Source organism: Mesocricetus auratus, unplaced genomic scaffold (genome assembly GCF_017639785.1).
Source record: "Mesocricetus auratus isolate SY011 unplaced genomic scaffold, BCM_Maur_2.0 Super-Scaffold_100013, whole genome shotgun sequence".
Lineage (NCBI taxonomy): Eukaryota > Metazoa > Chordata > Mammalia > Rodentia > Cricetidae > Mesocricetus > Mesocricetus auratus.
The window spans coordinates 59,747,844-59,770,763 of NW_024429196.1; the positions used below are offsets into that span (position 1 = coordinate 59,747,844).

Consider the following 22,920-nt stretch of genomic DNA (forward strand, 5'->3'; position numbering starts at 1 on the left):
GGATTTGTGTGTAGATGTCTGTATGTTTGTATAGAGTTTTGTACATATGTAGAGGGTAGAGGTCAATGTTGAATGACTTTTCCTTCCTTCCTTCCTTTCTTTCTTTGAGACATGGTCTTCCACTGAACCTGGAACTTATTGACTGGGCAAGACGGGTTGGCCAGCAAGTTTCTGGGATTCACCAATCTCTGACTCCCCGGAGCTGGGACTATAATAAACGTGGGCATGCACCCATGTTTTGATATGGATTCTAGCATGGAACACAGCATTTTCCCAGACTTAAGCATCTCCCCAGTTCCTATCACGCAGGTTTTAACTGATTTCTCCCTCACATCCAGCATGCTGTGGGTTCTGGGATGTTGGTGAAGAATGAAATGGTATCCTTTAGATTAGGATGCAGAGGGAATTCCAGGCAGACAGGAAAGTGAGTTAAGAGAGATGCTCATGTTCCCAAAGCCCATTATATCTCAGGGACACAGAGAAGGCAGAGAGGAAGGAGAGCTTGACAGTCGGGGAAGTAGCTCTCTTTTTTTTAATCACCTAAGACCTGAGATCAGAGGAAGGGAATCATACAGACACCACAGACTCTCCTGAGAAAGTCTGAGACAGTTAGCCTAGTGTAGGGAAAGTTATAATTCCATAACATTAAATTATAGTGATTCCCGAGCTCCAATGCACAGCAATTCTAGGAAGTTCTCACGGTAAAATCAGAGCTCAGTGGTGGATGACGTGAGGTCACAAAGGTAGTTTCCAGAACATCCTACAGTGTTCTGTGAGACAGTCTGCCAGGAGTTCATGATCATGTGGGTTGTTGGAGGATGATCATAGGAATCAGCAAGTCTGTGAAGCCTGAGTCTATACCTTTGACCAGAGCCCAGGATGGGTGATGTGGTTCCCAAACTATGTTTTGAATAGCTAAGTCCCCAAGATCTCTTCCTGTCTCTTCCTCCCCTAAGGTAGGAAGAAACCTTCTGCCAACTAACTCCATTTTGTTTGTTTGACTGCCATCACTGACTTCAGCACCACCACTGAAGCTTTGGGGAACACCACACGATCGGCCTCATGGTGTTTTACTACACCATCAATCAAGAATTTTGTTTACAGTGAGTATTGCAATATATGAGTGTGCCCTGGAAGTGTCATGCTGTATTTTATAAGAATATCTCCCATATGCTTGTCTGCTGTCTCTGAGAATCAACCTTAGCAAGATCAGCAGGAGGTAGAGTCTGTTTGCTGTCTCACAATGGTGAGGACTGAGCACCACAGGGGAAGTGTGATGTGTGCAGTGAGGTCATTAAAAGTCATTCAGTCCCAACATGCTCTCTAGCAGGGTAACTGCTCTGAATTTGAGATTTGAGATTCCACTCACCACATGGGCAAAACCAGGGGTGGGGGGTAGGGTTGGGCAAGAGGGAGAAGGAGAGAGAGAGAGAGAGAGAGAGAGAGAGAGAGAGAGAGAGAGAGAGAGAGAGAGAGAGAGAGGTAGAGAGGTCTTCCCAGCACAACCTTAAACGTGAGTGGCATTTTCCAAACCCAGGTACAAATTATTATTAGTGTTCAAACCACTGCTTTGTGGTGATTTTTTTGTAAACAATCAGATTAAGGATTTGCCTCTTAAAGACTTGGTGTAATCCTCATTCGAGCTGACATAAATAAATAAACTGCATTTAGAGTTTTCCATTGATTGACTCCTCATTGTAGTTTTCACAGCTTAACCTGTCATCTGTCTCTCCCTGTCCCCTCTCACTTCTGTCCTCTCCCCTGATCTCTCTTTTCTCCCCCACTTCTCTTTCTTTGTCCCTATACCCTTCCAATAACAAGCTCTATCCCATAATACCAGATGACACAACCTGAAAGCAAACAGATGCCCATTAAAATGAATGACTGTCAAAAATTTTCCATGTGTATTTGATATTAACGAGTGCTAGTGTGAAGGTGCAATTCAAATAGTTTATTATTGTTATAGGTTTGCAGCAATATATTACACTTTACGCCTTGGCTTGGAAGTTGATTACAAGTTTTATGAGACTGAGTGACTGTTATTGGCAATCTTGATGTTTTCTTTCTCCCCCAAATATGTCACAGACAATTGATTTATAGGCAGCTGATGATTTTTTATATTATATCATTTCAATAAAAAAATTAAAGAAGAAAGTGTAGAATGGGAAATAGACGGAGGATAATGAAGGTGCCATCAGTCGTGTGGGGGCATTTTTAGAGTGCATTAATAACCCGCATGTGCCCAGTAGAATCCTTTCAGAGATCATTTGATATTCTACATGAGGCACAAAAACCAGAAGTCATCAGAGATTTTTATAAACACAGGTGGTGCTTATTAACTGAGAAATAAAAAGTTTACACTCCTGATGATTAGTGCCAGCACATTTTCACAGGCCTCTGCACTTTTGGGAAATGGTTTTTATTTTCCTCCCAATTCTGATGACTTTTATTCTACACGAACAGCTTGAGTGAGTGATGCAATGAGTCTGTAAAGCATCACCGACAGATCCAAAGGTGGGGGAAAGCCTCCTCTCTTACAGCAGTCATTGTTGTGATGCATGGCCGTCTACGAGGCTTAACAAATGTGGCTACACAGCCTCACTGCTGATCGACAGAAATGACTGGCTAAACTGGGGAACTGCGATTTCACACATACTCTCTGCTATGCCTTGCTTGGAAGATTTTTGTCAGCATGACTTAAATGGCCAGTTAGTTTGTGAGATTTTAGTGGGTATGAAAAGTAACATCCAAGTAACAACAGACAACGAAAAAGTGAGAGGAGGAGGAGGCATCTGGATGCCAAAGGGGCAGAGTGCTCAAATGCTTAAGGGTTTAAGAGTGTCTGAGGGAGGGGCCAAGCTTGGAGGTTGGCTACATTACTTCATATATTCTCTTGGAAGAAGAAAAGGAGTGCAGAAGAGGCAATAGACATGTTCAGAAGGAAACATTTATAGTATAGGAGCCACGGGTTAAAGCCTGTGGAGGGCAGGCAAAGCAGGAAGTATGCACTGGACATTTGGAACACATAGAAGGAACATGGTTTGGAGACACTGCTGGATACAGGCCAAGTCCTGGTCCAGAGACTGATAAATGTGAACTTAATACCGGTCTTAGTGGCAATGTAAAGGATAATCAGATGTAACAGTACTTTTTCTATGGGCACAGAACTTTCTTATTAAACGGTTTCAATGCTGCACATCGACACAATGTCCTACTCAGTAGGCTGTAGAAACACTGTACACTGTGAAGGGGAGCAGGTAAAATGTTTCCTTGGCTAAGTGTGCATACGTAAGTTTCATTTGCCATGTCTCTCCCTATCATGTGCTATCTCTGTACCTCTGAGTCTCCTCCCTTTACCTGTTTCTGTATCTCTACCATCTGATTTCTGTATCTCTCTGTCTCTCTCATATATATATTATATATATCTCCATGTCACCTCTTACTATCATTTATGTATCTCTTTCTGTTTCTGTATCTCTGTATTTACCTATATATCTCTATTTTATATTTATATATCAATTATGCATCTATTAGCTATATACTTATCTATCTCTTTATCTCTATGTATATTTTTGTCTACTATCTGCCTATCATCATTATTTCATTATAAACTACCTAAGATGATGCCATAGAAGACTAATCAGTATCCATCAGAATGATATAGTAGCTAGAGAAAATTAATTGCTCAAAACAAACATTTGCATGTGAGCAGGGGACCCAGAGTGCAACTGAGATGGACAACTTGGATTATTGAACCTGGTTTTTTGAGGGCACCTGCCAGGATGGGGTACCCACAGTTAGATAAGAAGAAAGAAGCTATAATGCACTATAGAGGTCACCGAGGCAAAGTGACAACTTCCTGTCATACATGCTAGAAAGGTTTGAACTCTCAGTGTAAATGGATCCAAGTTGGATCGGTCTAAGAAAAATGTCAGTTCTCAATGTCAATGTCTGGGAAGTTCTCTAAGACACTGGAACACTTGCCTATCTGAGATGAAGGACAAAAAGACACCAAAGAACTATAAAGACAACACAGAGGAGACTATGAATAAGAAATAAGAAGGTATATTTGTGGCTTCAGTAGCCATTATTTGGCAGCTGGAAATTAAGATGGAAAGTCCTAGGAAAGACAGAACTAAAGGAGAGAAGAAACTTAAAAATCTACACAAGGGACCATCCTGAATAACCCTGAACAGTTCATTTAGGAAGGGACTTCAAGCAACCCAACCACAGCTAAGAGACTTTAGCCAGTTAGTTACCTGCTTAACAACTACATTTTAGGGAAATAAACATAATCTATAGATTTGACAGTATAGGATATCTAATCTCCAGGACAGAGTCTAAAACTGCCATACACATGGACAAGTGGGAAAATGTGACTCATATTCAAGTAAGCAAGAAGTCAATAGAAAGTGGTCTCAAAATGACACAGATGTTGTCAAAGAGGTTTTCAATACAGTTACTGTAATTATTGTTCATACAGAGGAAAATAGGCTTCAAATGAATGGGTGGGTATGAAGGAAATCTCATCAGGGAAGCATGAAGCATTAAAAAAAATCCAAAGGAATTGTATCAGTAAAGATACAATACCTAAGAATTTAAAAGTACTGCATGTTTTTGGCAGCATACTAGATTTGATAGAGGAGTTTGTGATGAAATAGTGCAGATAAAGATATAATTATTTCAAGAGAAGCTTTCAGGAAACCATCTGAAACCATGGCCAGCACCCATACCCGGAAGATAGTTGTAATTTGAGTCTCATAAAGAAAAGAGAAGAACAAGAAGAAAAGTTGTTTGAAGTAGACATAACGAGAACATCTATAAAATAGCCAGGGAAAGACATTTTGTAGGCAAGAGAAGAATATTTGGGAAAGTCACTAATTTCTCACAAGAAACTTGGGAGACCAAAAGGGAATGAAGTAACTTCTTTAAAGTTTTGAAATAAGGAACAACTGACAACCTCAAATTCTATATTTATTAAATTTGTTCCATGTAAATAAGGACAAAGAAAACCATTTTCAAAATAAAAACAATCAAGAGAATTTGTCAACAGCAGCAATTCACTAAAGACACTAAAGAAGATCTTTGATGGAAAGTAACACAGACCAGATGGAAACTTCTATTTTGGGGAAGGAATGAAAGGCATTAGAGATGGCAAATGCACAGGTAAATATGAAATAATTTTAAATTTTTTCTTTGAAACTACATGGGTCTGTCTGTAGTAATTACATAACTTTCTTATGGGTGAAATGTTTAGTATATAGATGTAATGCACATGTAAACTATAGTACAGAAGATAGGAAGTAGTACAGCAAGGGTTGTAAAATAATGGAAATTAAGACACATATTATAGTCAGTATTCAATGCACTTAAACTATGCAGAGCATAGTAAGTTAAAAGCTGGTAAATCAAAAACGTTAAAAAGATATTTGGTGATCTAAAATAAGGCAAAGAAAGGAGATCAGGGAACTGAAACCAAAAGAGGACAGGTAGCAAATAAGAGTAAAACTGGACCAATTGAGAGCACATCAGCGGTGTATTCTTAAACACTGGATACTAGTAAAAGGCAGTGACGAACAGAGTGGACGGTAATTTATTGGAACATGTACATAAAGACCAAGATGGAACAAAAGGAAACGTCAGGCAAACAGCAACCACAAGAGAATAACGGAATTAACTTCAGATGCAATAGACTTTAAGAAAAACAGTGGTGTGAGGGATAAATCCATTTTATAATGATGAAGAGGCAAGAACCCATCATTTCCAGAAAAGCTTGAGACTGATGCAGGTCTCTCTCAGCACGCAATTTTTATAATAAGCAGACAAAAATATTAGTAAGCCATGGAGAACACTTACTGGCCATCTTGAACTAAATTATGCTTATAGACTACCATACTCAACAACTCAAGATGTGTATTATTCTTAGTAAGCATAGTATGATTAGTAATATAACATGAAGGTTAATGTAAGATGTATTGTATAAATGTCAAAGAGCTTAAAAGAATTTATACTACAAAATTTCTAGTATGTTCTCTGATTATGACAAATTTTGTTTAAAATAAAAATGGTCTAGCAGGGCAGTGTTGGCACATGCCTTTAATCCTAGCACTTAGGATGCAGAGCAGGCGAATCTCTGTGAGTTCAAGGCCAGCCTGGTCTATATGCAAGTTCCAGGACACAGAGAAGCACTGTCTCAAAACAAAACAAAAAATGAAGGTCTTAATAAAAATACTAAATAGTTAGAATGAGTCAACACACTTCTAAGGATTACAAAAGTCAAATCACAGAAACATTTGAAAATTTATTGACAACTAACATAAATGTTATAGGAAATTTATAGCTTAAAATCCTTATGTTAGAATGATATGAAAATCATATCGTGCTGGGACACACCTGTAATCGAAACACTTGGGACTCAGAGGTAGGAGGAATAGGAGGCCAAGGTCAGTTTTGGGTACCCAGTAAATTTGAATCCAGTCTTGAGCTACATGAGAATCTGGGTTTCTAAGACCAGCCAACCCAACAATCCCTAAAAGAATAGAAAAGAACAATGTGTATGAAAATTAAATGAAATAAGACAAAAATAGCCTTTAAAAGAGTAATCAAATGAAAGACTTTAAAGCTTATCACTAAGCTCCGTTTGTCAAGACAAGATGCCATCTACAGGACAGACAAATAGACCAAGGGAACAGAGTCTTGACACAAACTGTGAATCTGAATGAAGTTTGCACAGGAGGTCTCCATCTAGCCTTTCATTTTGTTCTGTGTGTCTGAAATTATATCAAAATTAAGAAAATTCAAATGAGTATAAAATGCTAAATGCCTTGAACAACCACACACCAGAGAACACACAAATTGAATGGAGAGAAGAAATTTGTGAAACTGCTACATTAAAAATATTTTTATTGCCCTGAAATACAAAATCTCTTAAAGATAAAATATACATATAACAACTCAGGTAAATATTTAAGTGTGTAATGAGTACTCCTGTTAAATTCTAAAGGCATTTTTAAACTTATGCCCTAGAAAAGTGCTTACCCGAGGGAGGCAGAGCCTTGACTGCACTTGGCAGCAGACCATAGTACTATCATCAGAGGCCTGGCACTGGTCCACGTTCACTTATTGCTAAGACAGACTGAATGGCATCTTCAGATGACCACAGGTTGTCAATACTACCATCTCTGTTTAAAAAATTATCCCAGTTCACTTAACTCACAGGAATGACTACCCCAACAACTAAGGTTTTAACACAGTGGAGAGTGTTGATGGCTCTGTAGTCTGCTTCCCTTCCTTCAGTGGGATACCCCAAAGGCATGTTAGTTTTCTTACTGGTTCATTTCTGGTTCCCCATAGCATCAGATCACTTATTAGCTTGTCTCCTGGCTTTACTCCTTTTCAGTATCAGAAGCCACAGCCCTCACTTAAGCACATCTCAGATAATTCTACACACAGGCAGACGCTTATCTAAGATTTGCTTTCAGGGACACCCAAACTATAAAACATACAATTTTAAAATGAAGAAGACCACTATTTCTCAAAGCCTATGGGGAATGTGACTAATAATGCCCAGAGACAAATCAGTAGCATAAAAATTTTGCTCACACAGAAGTATAAAAGAAAAAAAAAAAGAATCGAATGCTCAATAAGAGAGCCTGGTAGAGTTAGGTGCAGTTGCACATCCCTAATTCTAGCACCTGGGAGTTGGAGACGGGAGGATACAGACTCAAGGCTCATCTTCATCTGTCTACTGATTTAGAGGTCAGTCTGAGCTATATGAAGCTCTAAACAAACAAATAAAAGCCTAACAACCATACCCAGTAAAAGTGAGAAATGTATATGAATACGATATACAAAATAAATTGTCTAGAAAACTAATGAAATAATATTAATAAATTCAAATGCATGCTTTTTGAATAATTCTAATACCAGTTGACATCTCAAAATGTATGGGGGAAATTGGACAGGGCTCCACTCTTATATGAAGAGCCAGGAGCAATTAAGGGCAGTTGAGAGAGGGGGCTTTAGTCTTCCCCAGGGATGAGTCCCCTAACTGGCATTCTAATACCAAGTGGTTGACCCTAAAAACATATACATATATGTATAAGTAACACCAAACAGACTCAAGGGGCATCGTGTATGTGTGTATATATGTCTGTGTAAAGGAAAAAAACTCCATAAATTTGAGAGGGGGCTATAGAAGGTATTGTAGGGATAAGAAGGGATGAAATGATACAAATATATTTTAACAAAAAATGAAAAGTTTGAAAAATTAAAAACTCCAGAAGATTTGAATAACAGGAAAAATGAAAATAAAAAGATAAAGAAATAGTTTAAGAAGGCTTTATTTCATCAAATATTGTGGAAATTGAATACTTTAAATAGAATGTATATAAATTTATCCTAGCAATCTAAACACTAAAAAACAAAATGACAAAAGAAACCATGAATTACCATACTTAATTCAAGAAACACATACTGGAACATAGTCATGGAAAAATTCAAAATAAATTTTATAAAATTATTTGTATGATATGGCTTTCTTATATGACTCAGGACCACTTGCCCAGGGAATGGTGCAGCATGTAGGAGAATTGGCCCTCTTAACAATCAAGACAGTTCCTCACAGACATGTTTACAGACCAATATGATCTGGGCAGTCCCTTAGCTGAGACTTCTTTCTTAGGCATCATTACAATACATAAATAAATGAGTAAAGAGTAAGTAAGTAAATAAATAAATAAGTGGCACTCCTCAAATCCTCAGTGACCCCAGCAAACATCTCTCAGAGCTTCAAATCACTGTTCTTTTTTGTTTTGCATGATTTCTAAATGTAACTAGGTTTTTCAATTTCATAAAAATGAAGTCACTTATGGCAAAACCTGAAAAATGAAACAATCTACAATCTACTTCACTGAGATAAAGAAGAGTCATCATTAGAACGAAGAACTGAAGGGTGTTTGCTGCTAATATTCAAAGTTCTGAAAGGTCTAGATAATACAGTAAGACTAAAGAAGGCTGGGAGGGGTGAGGTGTTTGTTTCTGCGAGACAGAAGAAATTACTACTGCCCCCATATGACAAAGATTTCTACATAGAAATTGTAAGAAAGCAAATGAAAAATTAAAAGGTTATCTGTTTGGATGATTAATGGCTCTTTCATTGATGAGACCTTGAATATAACAGATTTACTATTCTTGAGGGCAATTCAGAGACCAGCGGTGAGGAATTCTAGAACACTCTGCTCCACGTGGTGACTCAGTCCCAGGTTTCCTCTGTCGTCAATCACTGTGCTCCAGAACACAGCTGGGTTAACATTTTCTGTAATGGGCCAGACAGTGAATGTCCTACCTTTAGCATTGTATAGTCTTCCTCTTTCCCTTCCCTCATTTGCCCTCTCATTCATTCATTCTTTTTTATCTATAACAATTAAAATATAAAATTATTCTTAGCTCATGGACCACACAAAAAACCAAGTCACAGGCCAGATTTGGCTCACAGCTGTAATTTGCTAGCTGTAGTTCTGGAATGTTACTTACTTTGTGGTTAAAGAGAATTCATTTGGAGTCTGCATTCTAGGACAGAAGCATAGACTCTTCTGCAGGTGGCCGAGTTCTACACATACCCTCTCAGAGTCCCTTGGCTGTGGACAATGGCAAGGTTGGCTGACAAGTCTGAGCATCCCTCATACAAGAAAAAGGAAAGGATGTATTTGGGTGGACAACTGCATATTTGCCTTATTGGCTAAAATAAGCATTAGAAAAGAGCAAATCAAATTTTCTACTAGAAATTGCACCTTAGAAAATTTAGTGGAAATACATTTTTTCACTCATGGATCTAATAACTTCTAGTAAAAAATTTGACCAGAAATGTTCAACATCTACCTAAATTGAATAAAATAATATTTTAAAAAGGTAAAAGCTGAGAAATTAGAAGAAAGGCAATCGTTTTGAATGGAGAAACTGAGTATAAAATATGTGAGAATAATTTTCTTGCATTATATAGTATACTTCATAAAATTTGAGTGAAAATTGCAACAAGAATACTCTATGAATTTGATAAGACAGTTTTAAGTGTGTCTAAAAATGAGAAAGAGAGAGACAGACAGAGACACAGACTAGACTTCCCAGGAAAGAAACACATGAGATACTGGAGAGACAGCTCAGCAGTTGAGAACACTGGCTGCTCTTGCAGAGGGCCTGTACATTAAGGCTCACATCCATCCTTAACTCTAGTCCCAGGGGCTCTGATGCTCATTTGACCTTCACAGACACCAGGCATGGGCACACATACATACATGCAGGCCAAACATTCATACGCAGAAACTAGATAAATTATTAAAATATATAAAAGACATACTTCAGAGCCATAAAAAGATGGGGAACTTGACCTCCCATATATTAGTGGTAGGTGCTGTCAGCCACAAGCGGTTTTCCATGAGAGAGAAAATAGTTTGAATAGGGAATCCCACTGTACTTTTAAAGAGTTTTTAGGTGATTCGAGTTGGAAACAGAAAGCCTTGTTTAACTACTTTCTTCTTGGCTTTAGACAAGTTATTTAATCAATGTGAGTACCAATTTCACCATTAAAAAAGCCAGTTATCCACAGTTAGTGAGTATTTTATTAATTGTTCTGGCTTGTTATTCAGTTCTTCTATGCTCTTCTGTGAATGCTTGTGGGAAAAGACTTGTTCTAACTAAACTAATATTGAATCCAGAGCCTCGGGTATATGATCATCACTGCATACTTCATTGTATACATATGGTTGTTGGTGATGATGAATGGAGAGAGAAGAAAACCATTGGTAAGTGGGCCTGGTCTGCCCTGGATGTCCACACTGGAGGTTGTTTAAGAAGTTCATTTTATTTTGAGTAAAGAAATACGTTCTGAATTTTAGTTATATTTCCAGCCACTTGTCCTTGGGGATACTCTTTAATTTCTCTGTGCCATTTTGTCATCAGGAAATTCAATGATACTGAACTGTGGTGGTTTGAAATAAAATGGCCCCCAAAGGTGGTGGCACTATTAGGAGGTGTGTCCTTGTTGGAGGAAACGTGTCATGTGGGAGTGGGGTTTGAGGTCTCTTTTGCTCAAGCTTGCCTCAGTGTGACAAGTCAGTCAACTTCCTGTTGCCTGTAAGATGGAGAACTCTCAGCTCCAGCACCACATCTGCCTGCACGCTGCCATGCTGGCCACCATGATGCTAATGGACTAAACCTCTGAGTGAACTGCCCCAATTAAATGCTTTATTTATAAGAATTACTATGATCATGTGTCTCTTCACAACAATGAGAACCCTAATTAAATGGCTGTGATGATGAAGATGATGGTAACCCTGCAGTAACAACTTACTGATTAGTGTTTACAACTGCAAAGAGACATTAAGTTTGCTATGTTGTTTTTTTAACACCAATTTAAGGGGGAAGGTACCACCACTATCACCACCGCCACCACCTTCAAAAGTGCTGTTTGATTTTGCAGATGAGGGAAGAAGAGAAACCATTTCTATAATCTGCAAGATTCTACATAGCTATGCTGTGTTGGCACAAGGATCAGAACCCAGTGGTTCTTTAGCATGCCAAGCTAGGGACTCTTCCCTGGCACATGTAGGAAGTAACAGCACAGGTGGTGGATAATAAATATGTTACATATGGACTCACAGAGATCAGACCAAGGCATCTGGGAGCTCCTGTCATAGAGGGAATAAACTGAAGCTAAGTATTTCAGTCCGTCTGGTCTGTTTCGCTGATCAATCTATTCAAAGGAAGGAGACTCAGTGAGTTTGTGAAGCTAGGCCTATGGCTTGTTCTGGAAGCACTGAGGAGGACAGTGCTTAGCATATGGTAAATGGTCATCAAATGGTTTATCAACATGATGGTAGACCATGTGACCAAAAGGTCTAACCAAGTGCTTCTGTCTCTTTTTCAAAGATTTATTTTTATTATCTTAAGTATGTGTCTACATGTGTTTATGTGACCATGAGTACAGGTGCCCTTGCAGGCCTGAGGTGTCCAGTCTTCCAGAGCTGGAGTTAAAGACGTGGGTGTTGGGAACTGAACTCATGTCCTCTGGAAGATCAGTGAGCTCTCTTTATCAATGTGACATTTCTGTCACAAACTCCCAATACTTAGGTATTTGTCAGCCATTAAAGAATATTTATCTACTGAATGAGTACTTTAATATATTTCTGAATTTCAAAACTTTTGATATCACTAAATTTTTCTGGACTTAAAACATGATAAAAATTACAGTATGAAAAGTTCTACAGTTTTAAAAATTAGTGTTTTCTTGTCTATGATGCATCAAACTGAGTTCAGAGGTCCTGAATTTGTAGAACAATGAATAAAGGAGGTAGAATTTTAATTTTCTTTCATCTAACGAGTACTACTTTAGTCACAATGGGCTATTTTGTGGATTAACTCTAGTTGATATGTCTCATAGGCACACATCATAACCAGTGTCTCACAGTCTAGTAGAAAATTACAGCAAAAATGGTAGATTTCAAAGGTCAAATGCATTTTATTTGTAGTGATTGTAATAGAAGTGAACCACATACTTGCATTGATAGTGAAGATTCTATTACACTTTTGTGAATCTGATAACGTTTATTTCACTTCTTGACTAGAAATCTTTTCATGATTACACTGTCTGTGGTGTGGAAATGTCCCAGAAAAAAACACACCATTTTGTTGACATGGACTGCCTGATTTGCTGGGCAAAAATAATACCACAGAAGATGAACGACTTGTTAAGAAACACGCTTTATACAGACTTTGATCTGCTAAGGAAGATAAGCTTATATTTAAGAAGTGTGGGATGTTGCTTTACACAACACTGTTGTGCTATTTCAGATTTCTTTATTTACAGGTGCAATGTAGTTTACTAATCACTTGGAAATGGGACATCTATGAAAGGACAAGAAATCTGATTTTGTCAAGTCCTAGAGAAATGACCCCTTAAAATGATGAGAAGGGTGGTGGGGGATTGGGGAAGGAGAGAAGAGGAGAGGGAGAACAAAAAGAGAAAGATTGAAAAACTAATCCTTCATTCTTCTTTTCTTTTTTTTTTTTGTATTAACTTCCCAAATAACTGCCTGAGACCTCAATTTATTGCATCAAATGAAGATGAGAGGCTGAACGATGAGACTGATAGTGACATGATATGTGGCTTTGCTGAGGTCATGGGCTTGGTTAATTCCTTTCCAGAGGGACTGAAGAGAGGAGAGTGGGAAGGGTGAGAGCAGCCCATTTGTCCCTTCACTTTCAAGCTAACTGAGAACTATCCATAATGAATGTCCCTGCTTCCATCAAGGGCATCGCTTCCATTTAACGAGCACACAGGACGCAGACATTGCCCATGTATGAGGGTTCAGTTTGCAGTGAGCCACAAATCACATTTCATTTATCAGGCCCTACAGATGACAGGATATCACCGAATCCCTGGAGAGCTATATTCATTAAAAAGAAATCTTAAGTAATTACAACAATTAATTGACTTGAAACAGTTTCTGGTGGATAAGGTTTACATAATTCATTTGCCAGACAAAACAAGCCTGATCAGATTGGAAACGCACTACTTAGGAGCATCCTACTCTCTGAAAATGCATCTTCATGGAAAACTGATTATCAATAAGAGCCCTCTCTTTTTTCCTTAAAAGAAAAGAATAACTTGTAAAAGGATAAATGGGAATGGGAAAAGGGTGGACAGCTGTATTTTGAGTCTATAAAGTAGTTTGGCAGCATCCTTTCCCATTGCCACTAAAATCAATGAATGGAAACGTGAGTGGATTGTTTTGCTGACAGCTCTCTGAGTTTGTGGTTTGGGGAGCTGTATAGATGAATTCATGGCCGACATCTTCTAAAAGACTAGTCAATTGTTTAGGGCAAGACTGAAGCCCGGTCCCCAAACCCCATTATCCCCAAATGATGTGCAAAAATAGCCCTTGTTCAATTAATACCATGTCAACATTTTCAGCTATTAGATGATGAACCTTTAGGCTTAAACATTGTGGAGATTTTGATTAAATATAGAGTGGGATTTACTTAGAAAACTACAAAACTACAAAAAAAATTTCTTAGGGTGTGAAATGAGATTTTTCAACCACTTCTTACCATGTCACCAGATCAGTATCAGTATTTTCTTTTGGAGAATTAAAGAGGGATCTGTAGTGCAGGCATCTCTCCTTCAGTGTCACCCTGATGGATCTCACTGGTAGATTAGGACGCAAATGAGGACAATTTTAAGAGAGCAAGAGAAAACACATTCTACATCATTTTTGAGGTTGCTGTGTTTTTCTCTTGGGTTCATATAGTTCATGTTTTAATGACACACATCAATGCTGTTTTGAATGGTTTTTCACTCATTTGGGTTTTTTAAAACTTATTTTTAATTGACACATAAATGCATACAATTATACATATTAACAGAATAATGGGATTTTTTGATACATTGCTATTATGCATGTTTGACTCAGATTTCTTTGTGGTTCTGGCACATTTCAAATCTTTTTTTTGTCTAACTTTTGGAAGTGTTTTGTACATTATTGTGATGTCTTTGGGAGGGTTACTGAGTCATCTTGCTCTTAGGCCTCACAGAGTGACTGGTTTTCAAGTTTGGTTCTCATGAATCAAGCCACAGACTGACTGCTTTGGTATCCCTTGGGAAACTTGTTAATCATCTGAACACAAGGTACAGGTCTGAAACATAAAGCTGGAGCCAACCACTGTCAGTCATGTTTCTCATCCTTCTAAGACAATACCGGCTAGAAGGAACTTAGGAGAAGGCTTCATTATGGCTCCTGGTTTCAAAGAATGCAGCCTGCCATGGCAGGGGTGGCAGGAGCTGCTCTCCCTGTGGTAGCTGGCATCTTTGACGGTTGTTTTTTTACATTGCCACTGGACCAAGATGCAGGGATCTCGGGTTGCCACCAGCAGCAGACATGACTTGAAGGCCTACCACCAGCTATCTACCTCAGCTAACAGGTCCACACAACCTTAACAAAAACAATACCACCACCTGGGTGCCAATGTTCAAACCCAGTAGCCTGTGCTGGACATTTCAGACCTAACCAATGCTTCTGGCATGGACCTGGGCCCCTGCTGCTGCTCAGGCACTTCACATCATAGGGATCACCGTCCAAGTTAAAATGGTTGAAAACCTATAGCCAGGAGTTCAGTTTGTTGGTTTTCTCTTTTCTGCTAGAAATCATTCCATCGTAATAGCTCAAGATTTCTGTTCTCCTTGTTCCACTTGGAAGGTGGCACTTCTGCAATCTGGAACTTTTGGAGAAAGGTCTCAGGATTTGGGTTCCATTCGTCTGACACCTCTGTTGAAAACCGAGCACTAGCATTACCAAGCCAGGTATTCTTGGGTTCCTGGGCAGCTATGGTACACATTTGTAGTGCTTACTCTGTCTTCCAAGTCCATACTATATTTGATTGACAGAAATAACTTCCATCTCTTTCCCAAGATTTTCTAATTCTCTCCTCTCTCCTTAGTTTCTAGAGAGTTCCTAATTGGTTGCTGAAGTGGTTTTATGACAGGTGATGTAAAATTCTTCCAAATGACCCTGTATTTGTGGAGTGCTGTTGTGAGTGGGCTGTTGTGTATCATTCATGTTGTGATTTTCTCTGCACAGCAGGTAATTTCTCTAGTAGCTTAGTCGTGCTGAGAATGGTATTACCATCTTGTGTAGTGAAACGCTCACTCTAAAAGTTAAGTTCTCGGACTTTGCCTATGGTGGACAGCTTTGTTTCTGATGAGGATTTGATTTGTGTTCGTTGTCTGTTTGGTCATACACTAAGCCTATCACTTATGTCTTCTGAGGCTGGCAGAGGGGCATTTCCTGTTCACCTTTGTTGGGGTTTTCCATTGGAATCAGGCAGCAGTTTGTGGCCTCTTGTTGCCTGGTAGCTCCAGGGCTAAGGAAGCTGAAACCTGTAGGGTTAGGGTTTTAAAACTTTAGAAAGATATTTATTCTGTAGTACTACTTGAATGAAGTAAAATGTGTAATTATTGCTTGTCTATTTGTATTTGAAATTCTACATTAAAATACTGTGGGGGTTTAGAAAGCTCTCTAATTCTGGAGAGATTGAACAAAGAGGAAATAGTTTAATCTCATTTTCTGCTTATTTACCAAAGAAAGTCTCCATGAATTAGTAGCTGGTTATTTGAGACAGAAAGCATTTTCACAGATTAATGTCAAAGCTTTAATTCTTTTGTTTTCTAAAAACAAAACAAAACAACAAACAAACAAACAAAAAAGGCCAGTGGTACCCTAGAGATGATCAAGCAAAAGAGTGACCAGAGTTTCAAAGCCTCAGCCTCCTTCAGAGCCCCCCCACCTTCTGAAAATTCTGCGTACTTGGGGTAAAACCACCATATATGTTCATTTTTCAAGGCTCCTTAAAAACTATGGTGGTTGGTCATACTTGGAAATGATATTAAAACAAGAACTTGGCACATCTCCAAATAGTGATTGGCCCTAATGGGGAAAACCCCCACCTTCCTCAAGTAATATGGTGTATAGACACAACCAGGAAATGTTCAGAGGTTGAATTACACTGATGCCCAGCCCCGGCAATGATTTAAGTCAGCCATTTGAAAAGAGACAAGGAAGAACCAAATGGATGAGTAGCAGGACAGGGGCTATATACATACAAAGCATCAGCATGTGGTGAGAAGTGATGGTTTTGATTTAAGGCTTGGTGACAAGAAGCCTGGGAGGAGGTGATAATTGTCCACAGATATTTAAAAGGCTGTCCCTAGGAGGAGTTAGGACCCCACTGTTTGGTCTGCAGGCTTGCATCTTACCATACTCCACAGTGACTCTGAGTGACAGCTGGGGGCTCCTGGCTGGGTACAGGCATTGATACAGCTCTACTTATGGCAAGGGCTCCTCCAGAAGTTCATAGAATGCGCTGTGCCCAAGGATGGAAGCTGCTCAGGAGGGAGGCAGCTAAGACTGGGTGGGGGAGGTCATGGGGAGCAAGAAGGAAGAAATGAAGGAGTGAAGGAAGGAGCAAGAAAGGGAGGGATGGAAAATGGTGATAAGGAAGGAGGGAAGACAGGAGGGAGGAGGGAGGGAAGGAAGAGGAGAGAAAGGACAGAAGGGACCAAGGAAGAAAGGGATAAAAGGAAGGAGAGAGGAAGAAAAGAAGGGAGGAGGGGAGGAGAGAGGATGCAGAGAAGGGGATGTCGCTTGCCAGGGTACATTTTAGCAACCTGATGACAAATTAGAGAGGACAACCACTAACTTGACATTAGAATGGGAGAGGCAGGAAGAATATGGGTTCAAGGGACAGAGGGGATGTGGACTATTGTTAGCAGACTGAATGCACAATCTTGGTCACTTGAGAAGGCTGCTAAGCTGGGTGGAGACATCTGACCTAGAATGAGGCCAATGAGCAAGGCAGCCTGCAGGAGAGGAGAATGGGTCAATGAGGCAGAGAGGAGTGTGCATTTGGAATACTCTTAACTTTTTGATGTCAGGGATTTTGTTTTGTTTTGTTGTTATTGTCTCCCCCCCCCCACAGGCTCCTAGGTAGCCGAGATTGGCCTCAAATTCTCACTGTAGCCAAGGCTGACCTTGAACTCATCTTTGTACTTCCACCTCCCTCTGAGTTAACAGATCTGTGCCATCACACCTGGCTACTTCTCGTGGTCTGTGAAGTGGCAAGAGACTCTAGTGTGGCACAGGGGCCCGGAGACCATGCTTCACCTAGGACACTGTTTCTCTTTCTCCGCTTCCGTGTGTGTCAGAGTCACATGAGTGCCCACCTCCATCTGAGAGAGTGTAATTCAGCAGGTCTGAGTGGGACCTCCAAGTTGGCTTTTATGATTAGCCACCGGATGATGCAAACACTGCAATTCTGGGTTCACAGTTTGAGAAATGACAACTTAGGAACTCAAGTCTCCATCAGATTAACACACATCCAGAGGATGAGGACACAAAGATCATAGAAAGTTCTAGAAACCTGAGTAAGCATGGCTACAGGAGGAGGCCAGTCCTTTTCCCATAGCTGGGTGTGTGGCTAGGTTCCAGTGTGTTCTCAAGTAGCTGTGAAAGTGTGTGGGGATCGTTTACATGAACCAAGCACTAATTTTTGAAGACTGGCTGACATCCATGCACATTTCAATTTGTGGATGGCAAAAAGAGTGGCTTGGTCCTCGGTGTCTGAAAGGGATTTTGGTTAGGAGCCAGTGTGGAGTAGAGTTGGCACTCTCACGACAGCCGGACAACTTGGCAGTGAGGCCTGTGGCAAAGCTCACTGGTATGTGAACTTTCTTCTCCTTATTAATCTAGCAATGGCTGCCCAGTATCCTCGAGGAACAACACAGAATCACTGAAATAGTCTGTACTGCTTCCATGGGCTGGACATCAAGTTTCAGCAAGTGTTTGTGAGTTCTCCTAGAATACTTTTTTCTCTTGTATTATTAGCTCCTGCTACTGATTTTTTTAAAAATATCAGCATTGGTGTCTCTTTTGGAAACTGTTCAAATCATTGCAGCTTTTTCCTGATTTTTCTTTTGTTCTGTACTTGTCTCACAGTTGTAAATCCATGCTTGCTATTCATTCCCCATTTCCTACCCATCATGTGAACACAGCAGGACTGGACAAAACTTGTCCCGGTTTTCAGGAACTTTCCATTTTGCAACTACAAATCCAATATCCTATGAATAACTTAGCTCTAGAGAAAGGAAGATGAATGGCTATCCTAATAGTGTTCACCCCTAGAGCTCTTCTGTGACTGACTCTTAGCACTTGAGAGGAAGAACATTCAGATCTCCGAGTTCAAGGCCAGCCTGGTCTCTACAAAGAGTTCCAGGACTACACAAGGAGGTTCCAATTCAAAACAAAAGCAACAAACCCCTCAAAATAATAACAAATAACACCCCTACCAAAATAACCCCAAACCCTACAAACAAGCAAAATAATTGCTTCAGGCAAAATTGTGGCATGTCTAAAGGAGATAGACAGGAAGTTACTTGTCTCCTTCTCTGGACCCCTCTGATCTCAGTAGCCATGACTAAAAGCCACCAATGAAGATGATTTTCTGGTTTGGTTCTAATCTTTCATTTTGACACAGTACATGGGTTTAAGTCCATGGAAGTGCATGCAGCAAGATCACGTATAAGTCTGTAGTGTTGAGTTGAGGGTGGAGATGTCCCCATTTCTTCCTTCCACAATGAGTACTTTCACTTCTAATCTTTCACTTTGACACAGTACATGGGTTTAAGTCCATGGAAGTGCATGCAGCAAGATCACGTATAAGTCTGTGAGTTGAGTTGAGGGTGGAGACGTCCCCATTTCTTCATTCCACAATAAGTACTTTCCCATGCTCATGCTCAATTCTCCCCTCCTCCACAAGTCCACTGATAAATTATATCCATCATTTTGAGGGAGTTATCCAAAGTTACCTAATAAATGAAATGCTTGGGTAGGAGTTGACCTTAATCAACATCATCTGAGAGTCTGAAGGGGCCTAGAGGATGGCCATGGGCTCCAGCCCAGCAGGCAGGGCCTAGAGGATGGTGATAGGTTCCAGCACAGAGGGTGGGTCCTGGAGAATAGTGATAGGTTCCAGCACAGAGGGCAGGCCTAGAGGATGTCCCTGGGCTCCAACACAGAAGGGGAGGCCTAGAGGTTGGTGATGGGCACTGGGATACCAACAATGTCCTGAGTTAGGCTGTGATGACATTCTTCGATGATGGTGTCCCTTCTTCTTCCACTCCCAGGGACATGTGTCTCTCTAACGAAGCAAGTGAACTGTGCTCATGAAGAAATGAAGTGTGCATTCCAGGAGACAGAATGTCTCTAGTCAAGTCCCAGTAAACAAATGACATTTCATCTGGAAAGCCCTTTGTAGTTTCAAGCAGACTGTGGAGTGCTTTCAATTGTCTAGGAGTGTTTATTAACACAGTATGTTTTGGGATCAGCATCAGGGACCTCAGTCTCCCAAACAATAAAATCAGAGAGCACAACTTGTTCCCATGGTGACAGAGGAAGGGCAAATACTATCAAGAAAAACAGTGGGATTAGGGGTGGAAAAACAACTGTGGGGGTGGCTGGTGGGCAGGTAGACATATGGTCAAGTCCTTCTTGTCCACAAAGCAGAGACTGGAGTTAGGAGGAGAGGGCTGCTGTCCTTCTTGTCAGACTCAAGGTCCCCACTCCACCCCGAAAGCAAGCCCTTCCTTCAGGTTTTGAGGGTCATGTGAAGAAAAGCAGAGGGTGGGAAGTCTGGAGAGGAAATGGGGAAGCAGTTCAAGAGTATTTTCCCCTACTCAGAACCAATTCCAGTCAAAGGTAGTAGCTCCTGTGCCTTCTTTGGGTGTCTTTTCCTCAAGCAACTCTGATGGAAGGAACTGGAAGAGTCAGTCCTCTGAGAGTCTTGATCTGACAGCCAACGTGAAGATAAATGCTTCTTCTCTCACAAGGCTAATCTTTATATAGAGAATGGCAGAGAAAACCAAACTCAAGCATGCTTGTTTCAGTCGGCTGTGTCAACCCTGCTTAGATCAGCCAGTATTTTATAATAATGTCAGAAACGTGGGCTGGATTACAATGAATTATTGTCCTGTCTCTTGTGACACTGGCTATGGTTCTTGGTGGTAGATTCCAGTTTATTGGCATAGAAATTAGGATGCTTGACCAGTAAGATGATGTGCAGTTTATTAGGAGAAAATAACTTACACAGGAAACAAGTGACTATTGCGTTGTCCAGCCTCAAGGATGTAGACCTTGCCTCCCTGATGCTCTCTGTGACCTGAGGGGCTTTTGACCCCAACTCAATCCTTTTCCAGTTATGTCCACTCCTGTGACCACGCCCAAAAGTGCAAGTGCTACAGGTGAGGAGAGTGAATATATCACTACAATTCCTATTTTTGTTTAAATAAGAAGAGTAGAAAAGTAAAAAAATATACAATTTAAGACATACTGCTAAAGAAGCAACATAGAACAGTTGGAAAGAATGCATGTCCAGTCCTACAGCAAAGGCATAATAGAGATTATAATGAAGTTGTCCTAAACTGGAAAGTTTAAGTCTTGTACGTAAATGTTTCTATCTAGGAAGAGAGAACAATTGTGACAGTCTAATCTTCAACCTCATCAAAGACCTGAGAAAGAAGATAACAATACCAGGGTAGGCAGGAACTGAAAGCAAGCGACTTCCAACGATTGGGATGCTTGACCAGTAATGTGACGTGGAGTTTATTAGGAAAAAATAACTTACACAGTGACTATCGAGTCGCTCCAGGCCCAAGGTCGCGGACCTTGCCACCCTGATGCTCTCCGTGACCTGAAGGGGCTTCTGACCCCAACTCAATTCTTTTCCGGTCACATCCGCACCTGCGACCACACCCAAAAGGGCATGGCCAATGCTACAGGTGCGGAAGCACTACACCAGTTTTATTCATGGGTCAGGTGCTGTGGAAGGAAAGGCAAGCTGAATCATGGTTCCCAAAGATACTTTTCTCTGGAGCCTGTGAGTGTTCACTCACATGACAAGAGAGACTGAAGATGTGATTATGTTCAGATAATGATAAGAGGAGGCCATCCTGTGTTCCTTAGGTATAACTGAAGTGACATCACAAGAGGAAGGACAAGGAGGATTAACTCCACAGAGGAAGATGCTCCATCTCCGGGCTTGGAAATGATGGAAGAGCACAAGGAACCAAGGTTAGTCTAGAAGGCTATTCCCTGGGTGAAGGGAAGACCTGCTGTTTTCTCTAGGGTTTGAAGAAGGAATGATGGTGACTCTTCTCATACTCCTGCTGAGGTAAAGGATGGCTTTTGGTGAGAACCTTCTTATGTGGGAACAACATCTTATGTGGATATCCTGCTTTCTTAGCTAAATTCAAGCTTCTTCTGTGAAGGAGGTTTCCAGGGTCCTGGCTGAGATATTATCCTCACCACTCACCTGCCTATAGAATAGGTATATGCTGTACCAGATTCCTTAATTATTATCACTATCATTAATTATTATTAAAATACACATTTCTCCTAATATCTCCTCCAAGGAAAGTATCTGTAAGTCCCCACGTTTAGTAGCCTTTCATTATAGAGGGCTGTTAAGCACTGATCACAGCATAGTGAAATGGATTTAGAATTATTCTCATGCTATTTTACAGTTAACTTTATTACTACAACTTAAAATTCAGAAATGACTACACAGCTATTGAAATTTAAACGTGAGTATTAAAAGTTTTGGTCAATCGACCTGAATAGGCGTAATGGGGTTTTGATCTTGCTATCAACTGAGGCCTTTGAAAAGATGAAATGTGATGAAATCTTTCAAGTGTGGGGCATAGCAAGGGATGTGAAAAGTGGGATTTTGTTTAGTTGCACATCACAGGAAACCCAAACCCAGAATAATGTATTGTTCTCTGATTTTACTTACATGAGTGGAGATGTGGGCTAGATGGAGCATTGTGGGCTGACAGCCCTACAATTATTTAAAGTCTCTTTCTCTCCCTCCCTCCCTCCCTCCCTCTCTCTCTTTCTCTCTCTCCTCCCTCCATTCCTCCATCTCTGTCCCTCTCTCCCTTCCTCCCCTAGTCCACTGCACTCATTCAGATGGTCCCAGGAAACTTCCCTGAACTCCAACAGTGAAGCTGAAGCTCGTCTGCTAGGAAGAAGAGTGGAGCACAAAAGACACTGTGGACACAAACCAGCTCTCTATTATGGAGCTTCTGAGAAGCCATCATGTACACCACTACATTTTTTATGTTAATAAAAATGTTTGCACAGGATAACTATAGTTGTAACTGTACATGTATGTGGTTGTGTACTCTCTGATGCTTCAAGCACACATGGGAAATTTGGAACATAATCTCAGTGGAAAAGCGGGCCCTATGACACCATGAGAGACAGAAGAGTTTGCAAAACTCACGCTATGGGACTACAGTATGAACAGGTCTTAAAT

At 40.3% G+C, this 22,920-nt stretch overlaps 1 long non-coding RNA gene across 2 annotated transcripts; it reads left to right on the top strand.

The window, feature by feature from the left end:
• The first annotated feature begins 802 nt into the window (after window positions 1–802).
• LOC121143456 lies at window positions 803–22,707 on the top strand. 2 transcript variants are annotated; one of them, XR_005880637.1, is made up of 4 exons: window positions 803–1,103; window positions 18,300–18,394; window positions 21,567–21,674; window positions 22,554–22,707. It is a non-coding gene; the product is annotated as an uncharacterized LOC121143456 (long non-coding RNA). The 2 variants fall into 2 exon arrangements; XR_005880638.1 differs by lacking the exon at window positions 18,300–18,394.
• Window positions 22,708–22,920: the final 213 nt, after the last annotated feature.